This window comes from Taeniopygia guttata, chromosome 5 (genome assembly GCF_048771995.1).
Source record: "Taeniopygia guttata chromosome 5, bTaeGut7.mat, whole genome shotgun sequence".
Taxonomy (NCBI): domain Eukaryota; kingdom Metazoa; phylum Chordata; class Aves; order Passeriformes; family Estrildidae; genus Taeniopygia; species Taeniopygia guttata.
In genome coordinates, this window is record NC_133030.1 from 1,769,335 (window position 1) to 1,785,353 (window position 16,019).

The following is a 16,019-nucleotide window of genomic DNA, read 5'->3' on the forward strand; positions in this document are numbered from 1 at the left end:
ATATTTACAAGAAAGTGTTGTTCCTAATAACCAATGGTGTGGGAGGTGTTGCTGAAGACCAATCTCAGCTGAATGATCCTGTCTATAAAAAGTGTGTAGTTTCTAATAAATCTGGCTTCTATGCCTTCTGAAATGCATGGAGCCACATCACCTTCATTTTCGCTGTCCCTAACTTATGGTGACATAGCCTCTGTCTCTGATTTTTACCCACAGGCTTTCTACCTGCTTGTCCTGGTTCAGGGCAAATTTGGGGAAAGAACTCCAAAGGGTTCCTCTAGGAAGCAGATTCAATTTGCCCCTCCCCGCAACCAGTTTGGGAAAGATACCTCCTTGGAAAAAAGTGGAAAAAACCTGTTTATTAAACAAACAAACTTAAACAATATTAAACAATAAAACTTCTCGCCACTCCAAGAGAGAGATAAACTCAGGAAAATCCCCCGGGTTGCAGCTGGGCTCACTCAGTCTCTGATCGGTCCCCCTGGCGCTGGAAATGCCTCGGCCCAGGCCCGGCCCGCTGGGCCACAGGTGCTGCTGCTGCTGCTCTTCTGGGTGTTCAGTCCAGAGCAGGTCCAGAGAAAGGGAAAAAAACACAGTCCAGGGAACTTCTTTGCCTCAGCTAGCTAAAACTGACTAGAAAAGCAAAGGAGAGCTCTGTCTCGCTGTCTGTCTGTCCGCAGACAACACAGTCCAGGAGCAGAATGTGGAGGAGGGAGTGCAGTTCTTGAAAACAAACTCCGCGCTTCTTCCCCGCCCCCCTTCACTCTTGGAACAAGTCTTAAGGTGTAGAACTTATTTAACATAAACAGAGCAGACGATTGGGGATAAAGGCATCATACAGTCAACCTAGGACACTGCTCTTGGCTGTTCTTTGTCCTGAATCCCTGTCTTGATGTGGAGGGCAATGTCTCCACCTGAGCAGCCTGTAGCCATTGGCAGCTGTGCTCCAGTCATGAAAAGAACAAGAGCAGCATTGGTGTGAATATGGCTTTGCAGTGGAATATTCACAGCTGCATGCACACAGACCTTTGGCATGGAATATTCACAGCTTCAGGCACACAGATCTAAAGAGAATGTACAAGATCTGTACCTGTCAAAAGCTCTCCTCAAATTCAGTGAAGTACTCACACCAGATGCCTTTGCATCCTCTCAGCAGGTGAAGGGGTGATCCTTGAGAGGTCTCAGCCCAGAATCTGTCATTGCCATTTGTCAGTGGCTCTCCAAGTACAGCAAAAGTTGGAGCTCTCTGGCTCTGACAGGGGCTGGGAGGGAGGTGCTGATCATGGCCAGCTCTGCTCCAGGAGGGCTCAAAGGGTCTCTTCTTAGGACTGCTGTTTATAGGGCTTTAGTCATAATATTACTCCACCCTGCCCACAATTTGGGTTGGTAACTCTCTATGAGAGTTTGATATCAAAAATGTTATTCCACGTGGGCTGTTTTTCAGGCAAGAAAAGTCAGTTTCCAAAGCTGAGCTTTGGAAAAGTCAGTTTCCAAAGCAGGAGCTCATCAGACAGCGCTGGCCCTGGGAACAGAGAGTTTCCAAGAAGCACCAGAGGAGCTTAGCTCATGTGCTGTTCCTCAAGGCTGAGGCCTCACAAGTATTTCTCAGATCATCATGTGGCCTGGAGGAGGGAAATACACCACCATAAAACATCCAAATAAAACATCCAAAACAACTGCTTAATACTCAACTGCTTGTATATACGAACAGCAAACATGTCCCAGAATTTTTAATTCTCTTATATTTACAGAAGTCATAAATACCAGTTTTCTAGTAAAGGGAAAACCCTTCACCTATGATTTACATAATCCAACATTAGATATGCAATGTAACAGTAGCCATCTAATACATATCAGGGATTGGAATATTACCATATGTGGATTTATTAAGAATGTATTTAGGAACCAAGAACTAAAATAAAATATACCAATAATAAACAGATCACTGATTCACATGCAGCTCAGCTTTTATGTGAATAATTTCAGGGAAATTGAAGGAAAATAGACACCAACAAGCATAACTGCAGAGTGACAGTGATTCAGAATAATACTACACTTGCCTTGAAAATGTAATTAGGAGGGAGAATTCCACTAACTTCAGATAAATAGGAGAATGAAAGAAACAAGGAACACTGAAAGAAGTTAAAGTCCTGAACAGAAAAATATTGGAACATATGAATATTCATTGAAAATATGAAAATGCAAGCCAGCATCTGGAGAAGATGTATATATGTTCAACAGACAAGAAAACCTGAAAGCAAGGGCACACAAGTGGTTGGAGATTGTGATATTCCAGGCAAAGGGAGAGAAGCTGATTTCAAAGAGAATTTGATTTGTGAATTGATAAAGGAGATGGAAAAAGAAAACCTCACTATAGAGCTCCTCTACACCTTCATGGGAAATACGAAAATCTAGTCTGATCATGTAATTTGCACACATATGAAGGTCTCAAGGGAAATAGGATGAAACAGGTAAAAGAGAAAAAAAGAATGCTGCAATAAAATATAATTTTAGAGTAGTGTTCAAATGAAAAGATGGAAGTCAGTAATGACATTCATCCTTAGATGCTGCAATCATCTACTCTTTAGAATCTTGGATATGTAGAATATAATTGATCTTTTAGAGACACACTACACAGGAACACACTATAGACAAAGTCTCATATATGAGAAAAAATGATAATAAAACTTGCTGTCCACCATCTAGTTTCATGGGTCCATTGTTGTAATCTACCCCAGTGTGCTGATCCATTTCACTTGAGTGCATCCATACAGGTATAAACAATCTGCAGTCTTGTGAAGGTTTTTAAACTCTTATTTTTAGCATCAAAGACTTTGACTCAACATGAGCAGAAGGGTTTTTAAATCCTTGTCCTTTATCCCAAAAGTATTTGCTGCTCCAGACTAAGACTTTATTTAGCCCACCATATTGATATTAATTTTCAGTGCTGCAAGCTGGGATGTCAGTGTACATTGACACCTGATCTATAAAGGGAAGGCTGAGATCTCACTGGAAGTATTAGTCACTGTGCCCTGGGAAAGCAAGGGGGTTTTGTTTGTGCTCTTGGCTCAAATGTCTGAGCTAGACATGCCTTGATTCTTAATAAAACATACACACAACATCGGATTCGTTAGCTGGAAACACTTCAGGATTATAAACTTTCTCCGACTTCTTTAGCAGTTACTAACCTCCACGATACAATTACTAACTTTAGTTAGTAATTAGGAACCTTAGCAATTACTAACCTCCATGAGACATTAATTCCTTTTGAGGGGCAAGAGGTCAGTGTAGTCTAACAAAAATACAATTCCTTAAACCATGTATTCTTTGCCTATAGGCAAATAACTTTCCCCACCTTTTTCCCTACCTCTTTTTTCTTAATGACACCCTTCAGTAACTTTGCTTTTAACAAGAAGGTGTTTTAGTACAAGATTTGCAGTGTCACTCCACAGTTAACTGAAGAGCTCATAGAGAAGTCAGTCTCACACTGAAGTATTGAATTTATTTTTTTAGGCTCATAATTACAACAAATCACAAGATGATTTCTCAGTCTCACTGATAGTTACCTGGTAGCTCCAGAGGTCAGTAGGTAGCATTTCTCTGCTGTGATGTTCCCCGGGTCTCCCAGACCGCTCCGGATAGCTGCAGGTCCGGGACCTCGGGAAACGCTTGATGGTAGTAAAGAGATGAGTCTTCCACCGGGCGAGAGTCTCTCAGGAGGCTTTTATTCTGAGGGCTTCGGTGAGGGAAGGCGAGGGTGGTGAAGGGACACAGCCACTCAGAGGGCGAGCCAGCTCTGAGAGCCCCGAACCAGGGGCGGGGCAGGGTTTATAACAGTTACAGGGAAGGAGGGTCAGGGTACGGAGCATCCAACCGGGTGAGGGTATGAGGGCGGAGTCAAGCAGGAGTGACACGGCAACGGCCAACTGGGATAGAGGGAAGGAGTGGTTTTGGGGGAGGAACCAATGGGGGTACAAAGAACCGAGAACTTTCTAGAACAGAGGGAAGGGGTACAACATGATTGGCATAAACTGGGAGAAGGGATAACAGATAACGGACAACTCGGGAGGCGGGAAAACTACACATCTGTGGCCTCCCATGGCAAAGCGGGGAGGTCACCAACCACACCCCCTCCCACACTCTGCCTAATCTACTTTCTTTCCTCTGCTCTCACCTACAACTACTTGGATCTCTTTATTATAATACAACCATCAGAGTTACACTTAGTTTCCCCTTTCTATCCCATATTGGTCTTTGACAACTTTACATCCAAGCTGCTCAAAAATTCTCAGGAATTCCCATCCCAGAATACATTTCTTCATAAATTCTGTATTTCTAACTGCATTGTGTCTCTTTAGTTGTGTTCCCAGCCCTTTTTTGCTGTTGTTTTGTTCAAGAAGTGGTCGAGTAGCATGCCCTTGACTTCCAAAGAGATGTTTTATTTAAATGGAAGAAAAACAATAGAGCTGGTGTTTTCTTTATGGATGCAACTGGGCAGCTGCCCCAGTTAACTCACCAGTAGACCTTCAAGCATAAAGAGCATTTTTACTTATTTGCTGATGTCTATTTTATAGTATTCATTGCACAATAAGTTGTTGAACTCTTACACACGATCATAATGAACACTGGAAGGAAGGGGAAAGAAACATGGGGTAATTAAAATCAAGTCAAATGAAGAATACAACATCAGACACAGTTTCAATAGAAATAAAAAGCTGTGCAACCCTTTCTTTATTGTTGTCAAGCAATTATCTCTATTTAGATACCTGAAGCAGGACTTCTATTCTATACAATTAAAGCATCTAAGCCAATTTTATAATCAAAATCTATTTGATGATAAAATATAATACATATATATATGTATATATATGTATATATAAATATAAAATGTAAAATGTATTTTATCATCAAAATATATTCGATTATATCACACAGGCTTTGTGGCCATGAAATTTATGACAGCTCCCCAAATGAAAAGCACCTACACAGTCTATAAATTCTTGAGTATCTGAATTTTTTTCATTATCAGGAGATAAAAAAGGTGAATTTTCAGGAAAAAAAAATGTCGGAACTCAAAATGTCCCTCAGACATTTTTAGAGGTTCCAGGCCTTGGTCAGAAGCATTTTAAACCCTGGCAAGCAGCTGAAAACAGCTGTGATTTTGAGTTTGAACCATGGAATGAATTACCAGCTTTGAAGGTGGAATAAGCGGTCACAGAGAGTTAGATGATATAGTAAAAGTAGTCACAAATTAGAGGGTAAAATTTTTTAGTATTGTACAGGGGGGTTTTAACACCTGTACAGGGGGGTTTTACTTTGTACAGGGGGGTCAGGAGTTCTAAGATGGAGGAAAGTGGACCTGATCCTGTTCTTCCTCCTTCTTCTTCCTTACCTCCATGTTCTTGGTGATGTTGGCATTTTTCTATTGGTTTAGGCTGGGGACACACTGTTCAACGTAGATGATAGATATTGGCACATTATTGTAAATATAGTACACGTAATTTCTGGTATATAATGTTTGTACCATCCCACTGAGGGGCAGAGCCCCGCACACTGCCCTGCAGGACAGACCTGCGGCAGGGCAGCAGAACATGTTATAGATAAGCAAAAATATACAACCTTGAAACCAGCACAGACGAACTATGGCTTCTTCTTTGGCAACGGGGCAGAAAGACACAGACTTTCTACAATCTCGGAATCACCAATACCCACAGATTCCGACAAAAATAGAGAAAATTTAAGGTTGCCATAAATATATTCATAGTATTATATTTCAAAAAGGTATCTCCTTTTTGAAATCTAGGTATCCCCTATAATCTAAAAAAAGACATGCATAACAGACCAGGAAACAAAAAGCTGTCATAAAAACACTCAGTCTCAATAAGCTTGCTGTTGCATGATATAATCTGCATCTGTTGCTTGTTGCATGCATTTTTTGGGGAATGTAAAAAAAAGACCCAGGTACTGCTAGGAGAGATTTTCTGTTTCATTAGGTCATTTGTTAGGCTGAAAGTTCTCTCTACACGTCCAGGCTATCCAGGTGTAAAAAAGCTACTTACTAGCACTAGGAAATGACAAATACACATTCCAAGTTATTAAATCTCATTTAAATCATGCTATGTCAACACACACAGAAAAATAATTGACTTTCATTTAGTTATTCTGGAATACATTACATATCTTTCCTAGAAATTAGCTGAGATTTTATATTAAGTCTCCTGGTACTTGCAGTTTGAAGTTTGCATTTCCCCAGCCACAGAAGCACAAACTTGGCATTCCTTCTTTTTGCCATATTCAAGTAACACTGCAGGGGTGTGTGTACATATATACACACAACCCCAACCATTTCATAAACAGCACCATTTTTATAAATTCAGATACATATTTACAATTGTCCCATGGACATAACTTCAAAGCACTTTTTCACTTCATATGTCTTAGCATTCTGTGGGAAATGATGGAATAGCAGTCTTGCTCTTCAGCCAGATTCAGGTGAAAGAAGCAAAATAAGAAAAACACACCACATTTCCTTTGCAACTGAAGATATTGGAGGGGTCATTTTTCTTTCAGGCTCTGTTTTTCTTTCCATTATCTAACATTCATGATTTTTTAAAATGCAAAGAATTTTCAGAAATTAAAAAAAAAAAAAGAAAAACCATAACAAAACAGAACTTGGGGGGTATAAAGACTTGACTTGAAGGCCTCCATATGCACAGCATTTTGAAACAAGCACATATATTTTCAACCTCAGAATGCAACTTTGAGAGAGCAGTAAAAGAAGTAAGTCTTTCCTTCATTAATTTGACAAGAAACCATTAGATGAGATTATCCATGACTTTGAGAGGCTCATTTTCTGTAATGACAGACATCTGAAGGGAATTTCAGCCTGTATTACAAGTTACATACATCTTGTTTGGCAGTCACAATTAACAACTTGTAAAACTACAACCAGAAATCTTACTTGTATCACAGAGTTTTCCCTGTGTATTTGTCAATATTTGGTACTTCAGGTATCTGCAATTAAATCTCTGAGGCTTACAAATAATTCCAGGTTCCCAGACCAACACACATGTTCCACCAAAGAACTCTCTGAAATGTTCTCTGCTGTACTTATGAAGAATGTTACACAGTACTGAGACTAAAAAATATTATTTCTGTTGATGCAACAGCCGTGCTAAGAACAAAACCTATCACAGAATTTCAGAGATATGTGAAGCCACAACCATGAAATTATGCCTTTTTCAACAGCTTACCTATACATCTGTCTGTTTTATGTACATTAACACCTCCCTGTCTGCTGTACATCAAGACACAATGTAATGTATATGGTCAGTGGCATTCACACACAACTTGCTAAGTCTCCAGAAGTATAATGAGACAGACCTACAATCTTCTGATTTTATACTATTTATAAATGTGTCAATTGTTGGTTTTGTAGAGCTAATTTTTGGCAAAAACATGGATTTTGTTTTGTTATGTTATAGATCCTCTCCATTGGACTTTCAAAGGTGAAATTTTATTTTAAGGTCAAAAGCAAAGTTTCTACATTTTTACACCTTAATTAAATTTTTACACCTTAGCGAAAAGATCTTTGTAAAATAAGTTTTTATATATAAAGTGTTTTGTAGTGATGCTAATTGTAACACCATACATGCTTCAGTATACACAACAAATAATAAACAAAATGATCAAAAAAGCTTTTATCATACAAAAAAAAAAAAAAAAAAAAAAAAGCTTGGATCAAGATAACAATAGACAATTTACCATCTATCTAGGACCTGTAAATAAAACTGGAAGAAGAAATACATATTAAGGTTCAGCTAGCTGGACTATTCAGGAAGACTTTAAAGCAACAACAAAGATGAAAAGTGCAAACATACAAAACAAAAATGCAGTTTTGGAACTATTCTAGGTGTGTCACATGAAGCCAAGGAGGAAATATGGGATACACCATTTACATCCATGTAATGTGTTGTAAAATAACTGTTTCTTTATTCAGTTGAAGCCCCATGGGAAAGGCTTTTCTGCTTCTAATATAATTAATTACCACAACTCTTTTTTAAGAGCAAAAGACTAATCAAAATGAAAAGCCATGTTTCTCACTTGTCAACAGGTTGAAAATCAAAGGAACCTTGGATATTTTATGATCAACAGCCTGACAGATAAAACAGCCTGACAGATAAAACAGCACAGAATGTTAATTAGCATTTAATTTGCTTTTGCAGTAAAGAACAAAATAATTGTTTCCATTTATCTAAATTTTTTGAGGGGGAAGCAATATATTACTACAAAATAGTCTGTTCAATTTGAACTATGTGTACATTAGGATGTCCAAACTAGGTAAACCCTCAATTGAAAAAGCATTGCATTTAACTTTCTTTGCACTAAATAAAATTGCATATATGATCTGTTAGCAGTCGCAGAATAAGCTTCAGATTATTCTGAATATTACAAAAGCAATATTACATAACTGCTTTTGCTTGTTTAAATGAACAAACACTTGGGTCTTTTCCAAGCATGTAAGGTGTGTTTGGTGGGGTATTTCCCTCAACTATTCCTGCAGGAATCAGCTGGTACCTGAAATGAGGGAGCAGTGAGAGCAGAGAAGCACAAAAGGTGTCAATGGCCACTCCCTCACAGTTTTACACATGTGGGCAGATTTGGCAAGTTACATTTGGGCACAGCAGTACCTCTCCTTGAAGGCTGGAGGTATGAAACAGAACAGCGGCAAACAAGTGGCAAGTCATCAACTCATGGTAAAGGACAAACAGAGAGGACTACAATCTTTGGCACAATTAAACCTTGTGTGAGATTTCATTTTTTTTATGACAACTGATGGAAGGGAATTTCGTAGAACCGCTATTAGATGCTGCTGCTTTTGAAAATCCTTTGGACTTTTATAGAATATAATAAAATAGAGATGAGACACATAAGTTTGTGAAAAGGAGACTTGTGAGATCCAGAAACAGCTAGAAATAACAACAGTGCTAAAAACCAAAGTACTAGGAGATAATATAATAGATAGATATATAATAGAGAATATATATAAATATGTATATATTAAAAAAAGTAGATACATAATGATAGTTAGGGGAAGTGGCACTACCACATTCCTCCCGCTCCCATCTTATGTTTCAGCAGGATTTGGAATACCCCACTGAAAACAAACAGTACAGAGTAATGTGCTGTTATAAAACACCTTTTAGAAGCAACTATTACTTCTGTTACTTTTTTTTGAGTAATAATACAGTCTGTAAATTTCTGTACAGTTAAAAAAATTGAAGCAATAACTGCTGAAGTAGTCCTATGGCAAAAACTGTGTGGAAGTACAGAATTGTTAGAGTCTGGTGGTATATCCTCCCATTGCATGCTTCATTCCAAGATTATGCAGGAAATGCTTAAAAAAATAACCACAAAAAAAGGGGCAGAGGAGGGAGAAATGTTGTATAGATGGCAATGTATCTTTTTTAGGAGTATCCAGAAAGCTGGAGATAAGTACTCTGAAATCAGGTGTATTGGTCTGTCTGTTTTAGGATAAACAGTGCAAACCCTTTGAAGTAAAGTGCAAAACTTTTAGAGCAAAAGTTACTGAGCTGGAGGGATGAAAGGCATGGCAGAAAGGTAGGGATGGATTAAACCAGTATTGTATTGCTCTCACACAAACACTAATTACAAAAAGTAAATGGAACTGATGAAAGCCCAGTAATTCTTTAACTTAACATTATTTTCAGAAATCTTAGAAAGGTAGTAAAAATGTGTATATTGTTAAAAGAACATACACCATTTGGAATTATTACTCTTTCTTTTCTTGGACTTACATTTCCAGAGCACACCAGTGGAAAAAAGCTATCTTGGTTGTACATGTGTTACATCACACTCTAGATGGGACAACAAAGTTAGAAGTCCGGGGGAAGATAAATGTGAAGATTTAAAGGCTAAACAAGAAGGATTTAGTAATATGTCTATCAGGCTGCAAGCATGACACTGATCATAGATAAAAAGGAGAACAATTAAATAATAAGTACTTCCTGTTAGTAGGAGTTTATGGAAATGTCTCTTGACTAATGTTCCTTAGACACTGTTCTCCAATAATTTAATCGTTATTATTTACTACCATAAAAGACAACAACACTTCTTTTAAAACATTTTGTCTAAGTGGAGAGGTCTCATATCTTCAAGAATAATTGCTGCTAAATGGTACACATTTGTAAAATTCTGTTCTTGTGTATGTGCTCTTCAGTAATTTTATTGGTGACTTGTGGGGAGAAAAAAAGAGCAAAATCAGGATAATAAAAGCCAAAGATGAATCAAAGCTTCGGGAAACTGTTAACAGAGGATCAGTGAAGAGCAGTCCTGGGGCTTAATCAGGTTCAAGGGGAAAGAAAAGTTTAGATATAGCTGGACAATTTAAATCAACTCCAGGATGGAACAACAGAAAACGATTTGGATAATCATTCATTAATATAATTTACTATAATATGCAGCTGTGATTAAACCCACAAATAAAAGCCAAAGATGCCTGGACTAGAACTCTGAATGAAGGGGGAAGCAAATATTTGATGACAGTTATAAGAATACAATAAAACATATCATTTTCCGCCTTAGTATTTCAATAAAAGAAGGCTGATGAGGAATTGGAGGAGGTTTGGAAAAGAGTCACAATAGCAACCATATGATTGATAAACATACTTTAGAGACAGGTTCTAGAATTTAAATCTATTTTTCTTGGCAATAAAAAGGCTAAGAGGTGATTTGATCTAATGTTTTAAGTGACACAGGAATTAGTAATGCAATAAAAGAGAGTTTTCCAGTCTCTTTTAAGAGCAACATGGATCTAGACAAATACAGAAGCAACATTTTTAGCCATTAGTGTAACTGAGCATAATATGAAAAAACTCCAAGGACTATGGAGACTTCCCTCTCTGACTGAAAAATATTGCTGCAGAAATATCATTGGTATATTCTACCTGTAGCTTGTCCCCAAATGGGCTAAAACAGTTCTGAGACAACAGAGAAGAGTCTGCCATCCAGCTTTATTGCTGCTTACATGGCCCTCTCAGAGACAATCACTAATTATTCTTAGGATTTATAGATCTTCACCCCCTGCACTCAACTCTAGAACATTCCTCTTGGCTCTCTTTACCTTCCAATAGCACTTCAGTGTTATTCAGTCCTCCTCAGAAATTCCATTTAATGACTAGACACCAGACCTACTACCTTCTGCAGCAATGATCAAAGAAATCCAAAAAGAACCACTAAGAAAGCAGAAATTTATATTTAGAAAATAGATTGACTCAATGGAATATTCTTCCCATGTCTATCAAATCACTCACAGCAAGGCTTTTTTTATGGAAGTCACAAACAAATGCAACATTGGTACTTTATAAAATAATACACTCCAGCAAAACACAGTCTAATCAAAAGAAAGGAAAATCATATTTGTGTTTAACTTGAGTACATATGAACTTCAGGGCCCTAGCCTGATATCTCCAAAAGAAAGAGAAAATAAATAATTCTTCTTAGACAATGAGGGGTTGAAATGCAAACTCACCACAGAAGACTCCTTATTCACCTCTCGTATCTCCTGGGCTATGAGGAGCTCACACAAAGGCAGGATTTGCTGGCCCATCTGCACCTTCCCCATTCCGAATTTCTTCTGGTGCCTTGCACGTGCAGCCCCTCTGCCCCAGCACCACCAGCACACCTTGGCGGGGACTCTCCTGCAGTACAGGATTCCCCAAACCAGCTGCTCAGGGGGGAGTTGCTCTTCCCAGCCCCATCTCCTCAGATAAACAACCAAGGCCTCCAAAGTTTCCTTATATCTTACCTCTTGGAGCACTCTTTTTTTGCTGCAGATTTGCATCTCCTGCTAGCTGTATCCAGTGTCTGCCTAATTGCAGCAAGGTTATCTCGAGTGCTTGTGTGTCTCTATCAGACACGAACAGAGTGCACAGAAGCTTGGTAAGTTCAAAAGAGAAAAAGAGACAATTTTATTTCTGACTTTGCAATATATAGAATTCTAAAAGTGACAGTGGATTGAAGGATGGAATTGCCACCTCTCCAACCACACTGGTCAAACCAACAGTCCATCAATGCAAAACAATCATTATTTACATGAACAGAGCATGACAACTCCACTAGAAATATGTAAACATTATCAGAAGGCTAAAGAAGTTTTATGAGAACTTTAAAACTTTCAAAAGAACTATAAAAGAAAACTTAACGCTTTTAAAAATCAGAGTAACATTTGTGATAACGTATGACAACAAAGAGGACAATGATCTTTTAAAGTGCTGGTGTGGAAGGAGTCGGCTTCTAAATCCCTATATTTTAACAGTTAGTTTACACTACTTTTTGTGCACTGTTCAACAAAAGCTTCATTTTATTTAGATACTTCAGTACTTCTTTCTTACATTTCAGGATTTTATTTGAGGATTTCTTTTTAACCTTCTATTTGTAAACAAATCCTGGACTCCCCAGTCGCACATAAATGCACACAAACTCCCAAAATGTCACATTATGGCTTAAATCTTCATTTTATTTAGTCTTTAAAATCGTGTTTTAAAATAAGGATTACTAATGATCTGTAATAATTAATAATATTATGATAATAACCTTATTTGTACAAAAAATATTAGAGGGCCCTAGAACAGACCCAAGTCCAATTCTAGGTGTCACTGCACACGTTAACTGCCCTGTAGTTCAGATCAAAGCCAGAAAAAAAGCAGCATTGGTGCCACATTTACAGACAGGAAACTTTACCACAAACTTAACAACTATTAGTTTTCTCAAGACTAAGCCACCAAGAACCCTCATTCAATGAAAAAAGTCAAATAGGCTAGCACACATCAGCAGGCTCAGAAAAAATGTAGAATAGATTTTTCTCTACCTAGATGCACTGCTGACCTATTTTTGAGCAGAAACAGCAAAATGTGAGAAAAAACAAGTACATGCTACAACTCATGCAGTTCCTGAATTAACCATATTAAATTATATTAGAAAGTATATTATTGTTTTTCTTCCTTCACAATTAATTCCAGAACATTATTTGGTACTCTTCTTTAGAAGGAAAAGGAAAAGGGAAAAAGGGAAAAGGGAAAAGGAAAAAGGAAAAAGGAGGTCTATAAAGAGCAAGCTTACAGTAAAAAAAGTCCCCTCTGACACATCAAATGTATATTTTCTGCCAAAAACCCCTATAAATTTTCTCTAAGTGTTACAAAACCCATCTTTTCTATGGAAAGGATTCCAACAAACAAAATAAAAAGGAGCTCTGTTCCTTCATCACATATTCTTATCTTAAATAGAAGAAAACAAATCTTACTTGAGAAATTGAGACAGGACATGCAACGAAAATATTGTTTAGAGGTATTAAGTACTAAAAATTTTTCAGTAGATCTAGTGGCTTTTTGAGTTATATATGTGACTGCGAAAAGGAAAAAAATGAGACAACAAATCAAGGAAAAGGAAGACAAGGGGATTCAGTGGAAGCAAAAGGACCACTTGTATCCTAAATATGTATTTGTATAAGTGGGCTTTTTTTAATTCTCTGAAGTGATACAGCCATCAACCTTTACAATTTTGTAAATGACACTTACATAGTGATAAAAATGGCTTTTGACATGAGATACTTCAGTATTTATTTTTCACATTCCAGGATTTAGTTTTTCTTTTTAACCTTTTATTTGTAAACAAATCCTGGCCCTCCTATTTGCACAAAATGCACACAAACTCCCAAAGTGTCACATTATTGTTTACAACTTCTTTCTCCTTCTTTATTTGGCTAAAAAAAAATGAACTTAATACACTATTTTCAGCAAATAAGTATAAACCTCAACTTTTCCAAGCAGGCAATGCATTTCCAGAGACAGGGAAGAGACTACATCAGTGAATTTCCTCTCCTCTCCTTGTCTGAACACTGGCTAAACCCTCGGTTTTCAATACCTTAAGTAGTCAAATAGCCATGGAAAAATGACATGCCAGCAAACAAAAGCCCTTCAATATGCATTTCCAAAATAAGGAAAGGCTTGTTTATGAGCACATACTGCTGCACAGGTACTTGTGCAAACACCACAAAAAGACAAGTCTGAGAAATAACACAGTGACCTTTCACTGAGGTCATGCTGAATAATACGATGTGTGAATTTGTCTGATAGCACATAGAAGAATTTTAACTGAAGAAATGTTTAACTAAATTTTAACTGAAGATACTGCCTGCTGCAGAGAAAAATGTTTGCTGCTTCTTCATTAAAATTTTACCAGACAACTAATGCTTTCAACATTTAAGAAAGTTAAATAAGGGTAACATTTTAAATGCAGACAAGTAAACAAATGTTTTATAAGAATCACATGGATATTTCAGGTGTGGGGTAAAGAAATCACTATAATTTATATTTAATTTTCTTATATTCATAATTAAGTGCCATATCACAATGTTTGCATTATGATAAAAATACTAATCACTGGACCTCAAAATCCAGCCTGGCAGTTCTTATGTATTCAGAATAATATATAAGCATTTAAACTTATTTATTATTTTAAACCTCTAAGTTTAAGGGTACATAGAAATCTCATTTGTGCCAACAGGAAAATAAACCTGTGCTTGAATGTTCTCCCATGTTACTTAACATAATGTTTCATTTGAACTGCTTACTGCTATTTGAAATCTAAATGATAAAAGGGACAAATAATAACAAGCTCAAGAATAATGCAAAGAACCACGCATGTTCTTACCTCAGACTTCTAAATGGGTTAACTTGGACCTCGGATGCCAAATCCAGGAAACATCGAGTAGGAGTAGGAAATGATTTAATGGCAACATCTGGCATTAGTGAGGCTTCTACTGATTCATTCTTCCATGATTCAGAAAGGTTTCTAACAAGCTAGAAAGGGTTCAGAAGGAAGCTACAAAAAAGTCTTGAGTCTAGGAAATTATGAGCTGCATAAAATTAAAAGTTAAATCCATTTATTTTAGAGACCAAAAGGCAATGGAATGGTTACAACTGCACAGAAAGTTATGCATCCAGAGAGAGGTGGTAGCATTGGGATTTTCTTCTGCCCCACCTCCCCACTGCTGTGAACCAATGACATGAAGTCAATTGTAGACAAATTTAGAATAAAATAAGCTACAAAACTTTAAACAGGCCAGTGGAACACAACTGAGACATTTCCTATCACTCAGGCATCTAATATAACTTTTAAAAGAAAAATACATTCAAAAATATCTAAGGAATTCTCTGTGCTTTTCTTAGTTAAATGTTCATGCCTTGTTTAACAAAATCGATCATTCTGAATCTAAATCTACAACTGGCTCTGAGAAGAGTCTAACCACCTCTTCACCAGTGATTTTCCTAGTGATTTTATCTGACTGCATTTGAGCCAAGCTTGCATTATACTGAAGTCCAAGTTTACATTCTAAGATTTCTAAACTAATATTTGTCATGATAAAGCAGTTAGAATACTTTTAGGTTTTGCATAATTTCTAGATCCACTGAGTTGGACATGACTTGTGGATATTTATAATCTTTAAACATTTATTATCTTCTACGTTACCAATTACATTTATTTCTATATAATTTTGCAAACCCACATATTAATTTGAGTAAATCACATTTTTCTTTGTGTATTTGAAATAATCTTAGATGAAAACTACACAGTGCCATTCACACCATTCTCCTTTGTTAAGTATCTCACCTTTGTCAACACTCTTGGCTATTTTGAAAAAATTCCACACCAACACCTGTTGCCAAGAAGGAAAGATAAAAGTGTCCTAGTTTAGGGCAAATTTGGGGAAAACCCTCTGAAAGGAGCCCCCAGGAAATAAACCCCCACGGCCCCTCCCCACCCACCTGGTTCAGGGAAAAATTTCCTCTGAAAGGGAAGTGGAAAAGAACCTGTTTATTCAACGAACAAAGCACTCCCCAGCACCAAAACAATTAACAACACCCGATGACAACAAAACTCTTTCACCCCTCTGAAGTGATGAACAAATCCAGAAAGTCTTTCCTGGGAGTGGTCGCCCGGGT

At 37.3% G+C, this 16,019-nt stretch overlaps 1 long non-coding RNA gene across 1 annotated transcript; it reads right to left on the reverse strand.

Moving 5' to 3' along the window:
* Nucleotides 1–330: 330 nt before the first annotated feature.
* On the reverse strand, nucleotides 331–5,614 carry LOC140684216 (uncharacterized). Its single transcript, XR_012056156.1, has 2 exons — nucleotides 3,564–5,614; nucleotides 331–1,619 (listed from the first exon to the last, which is right to left on the reverse strand). It is a non-coding gene; the product is annotated as an uncharacterized lncRNA (long non-coding RNA).
* Nucleotides 5,615–16,019: the final 10,405 nt, after the last annotated feature.